The sequence below is a fragment of the Bos indicus genome, chromosome 11 (genome assembly GCF_029378745.1).
Source record: "Bos indicus isolate NIAB-ARS_2022 breed Sahiwal x Tharparkar chromosome 11, NIAB-ARS_B.indTharparkar_mat_pri_1.0, whole genome shotgun sequence".
In the NCBI taxonomy this organism is placed as follows: Eukaryota; Metazoa; Chordata; class Mammalia; order Artiodactyla; family Bovidae; genus Bos; species Bos indicus.
Window position 1 is genome coordinate 77237247 of NC_091770.1, and position 2832 is coordinate 77240078.

Here is a 2832-nt window from a genome sequence, read left to right on the forward strand (position 1 = left end):
AGACCCACACTTCTCAAAATTTAATGTGCATAAGAATCACCTGGAGATTTAGCTAAGATGCATATTTGGTTCAGTAGGCTTCAATTCTGCATTTCTAATAACTTCCCCGGGATGCCCACGCTCCTGGTCTGTAGATGATGCTTTGAGTGACAAAGCTGCAGAACAAAGAGACAGATGTGTCTCTCTGGTACTGGGTAGGAGATGTTGGGAGGCATGCCAGTTTCCTAGCAGAAATGAAAAGGCCAAAGCTCAGCTAACTTTTCAAAATGAAAAGTGAAAGTCACTCAGTCATGTCTGACTCTTTGCAACCCCATGGACTATACAGTCCATGGAATTCTCCAGGCCAGAATACTGGAATGGGTAGGCTTTCCCTTCTCCAGGGGATCTTTCCAACCCAGGGATCAAACCCAGGTCTCCCATACTGAAGGCAGGCAGATTCTTTACCAGCTGAGCCCCAAGGGAAGCCCAAAAGTACTGGAGTGCGTAGCCTCTCCCTTCTCCCGAGGATCTTCCTGACCCAGGAATCAAAACGGGGTCTCCTGCATTGCAGGAGGATTCTTTACCAACTGAGCTATAACTTTTGAGGGGAACACCATTGGGACTTTATTCTCAAAGCCAAAGTGTAATTCAGCTGGCTGTAGGTAGTCACCAAATCACTGGTGATTAAAGAACTTTTATGCTGGACCTAGTTCTTGTGCAGTCCTTCGCCTCTATATGGAGAAGATGCTGGGGAGAACAGTAAGAGTAGGGGCTCTAGAGTCACATAGTGTGCATTCAAGTGGAGTTTCCATTCTCTACTTTCCATTTTGCCTTGGTCAAAGTTTCCTTTTCGGTGAATCTTTCTTTCTTTAGTTACGGAAGTGTCAGTTGCTCAGTTGTGTCTGACTCTTTTCATGCCCACAGACTGCAGCCCACCAGGCTCCTCTGTCCATGGAATTCTCCAGGCAAGAATACTGGCATGGGTAGCCATTCCCTTCTCCAGGGGATCTTCCCAAATCATAGATTGAACATGGGTCTCCTGCATTGCAGGCAGATTCTTTACCATCTGAGTCAGCAGGGAAGCCCTTCTTTAGCTATAAATCTTGGGAAATAATACATCTGCCATCTTAATCAAGGAAGGCTAATCACTTTAAGAAATAAGTCCCCAAATTTAATGGCTTAACATAATAAAACTTTATTTTTTCTTCCATAATAGTATGATAATGGTATTTGGCAGGTGGTTTTTATGACTCTGTTCTCTATATCTTCAGGGTCCTCTCATTTCAGCCAGTGGACAGGGAAAGGGTATGGAGAAGCACACAGGAGGATTTTATGAGGCTGGTTGAGAAGCAGCATGCGTCAATTGTGTATGTGTTCTGTTGACTAGAACTTAGACACTTGGTCCCACTTTGTTTCTGGGGAGGCTGACAAACATATCTTTGTAGTCAGGACAACAAGGAGATGAATTTGGTGGATATCTATCCTACGCTTTCTCAACCAGAGGATTAAGTCTTAATGCCCTATGACACCCACGACATGTAATGAATTAATGTTTCTATGAGTGTAGGCTGGAGCCTGCTATGTACTCTCCTTGAAGAAGTTGATAAAATCATCACTCAGATAATTTTCTGCAGTGCCTGGCCAGTCTTTCCTAAGCCTGAAAAAACTTGAAGGTGGCCAGAAGATCAAATGAGACAACATATGTAAATACTCATAAGCTACATAGTGCTATATGAATGAAAGCTGCCACAGAAGAAAAAAACTATGTGAATCAGGCTGGGGTGGGAAGAATTCAAAGCACCAATTGTCAGAGAGGAAGCACTGCACTGTGCAAGACTATTTCATTTTTCGGCATTTCTTTTGTAATATTTTATCTATCTATTTATTTATTTATTTTTTGTCTTTCAAACTTTTATTTAAGGGCACTGATACATGATGGATTTCAGATCTTGTTGAATGCAGCCACATCCATAAACTGTACATACTCATCGAAAGCAGTGATCTGCTCCTCCAGCATGTCTGTCCCAACTTTGTCATCTTCAACTACACACTGTGTTTGAAGTTTTTTAATGCCATACCCAACCGGAACTAGTTTAGAAGAGCCCCAGACCAAGCCATCTGCTTGAATGCTTCTGACACATTCCTCTAGTTTTGCCATATCAGGCATCATCCCAAGGTTTCACATCTAATAAGATGGAAGACTTGGCGACAAGTGCTTGTTTTCTGGCTTTCTTTGACTCATACTGGGCAAGATGTTCTTCTCTTATCCTCTTGGCTTCTTCACTTTCCTCCTCCTCATCAGATCCAGAGAGATCCATGTCCTCATCATCTTTACTATCTGTAGCTCCACTTTCTGTGGTGTCTTCCACATTAGCAGGGCCATACTTGCCCAAAGCTTTCTTCACTCCTGGCAGGCTGGCCTTTTCCTTCTCATAAGATTTGATATGATTATACCAATGGAGGGCATGACATAAGTCAGCAGGTGGTGGCCCGGAGACGGCTTCAAATACTGCCACATCTGCTTGTGACGGCATATATCCCTCTATGTAACTCTTGTCCGCCAAGTAGTCATTGAGCACCTGGAGGCCAGTGGGGCTTTTCAAGTCTCCAAAACCCATGGCGACAACTAATCTAGAACTGGGAGGCAGTGAAGGAAAAGAGGCATGCAACTGGTCAGCGCTGAGCACTAAGAGGAAAAAAGGCCTTTTGTAATATTTCAAACTTCCTGGTTTATCTGATGACCCTCAACCCTTCTAGAAGCCTCCTCCTAGAATCACATTCTCCATAAAGCTTAAATGAAACTTTTCCTCTAGCCCAATATGCTACTAATTCCACTTAAACCCTAACCGGCAT

At 43.4% G+C, this 2832-nt stretch overlaps 1 pseudogene; it reads right to left on the reverse strand.

Annotated features, from left to right (window-relative positions):
* Nucleotides 1–1880: 1880 nt before the first annotated feature.
* On the reverse strand, nucleotides 1881–2626 carry LOC109565802 (elongation factor 1-beta pseudogene; annotated as a pseudogene).
* Between the last annotated feature and the right edge of the window lie 206 nt (nucleotides 2627–2832).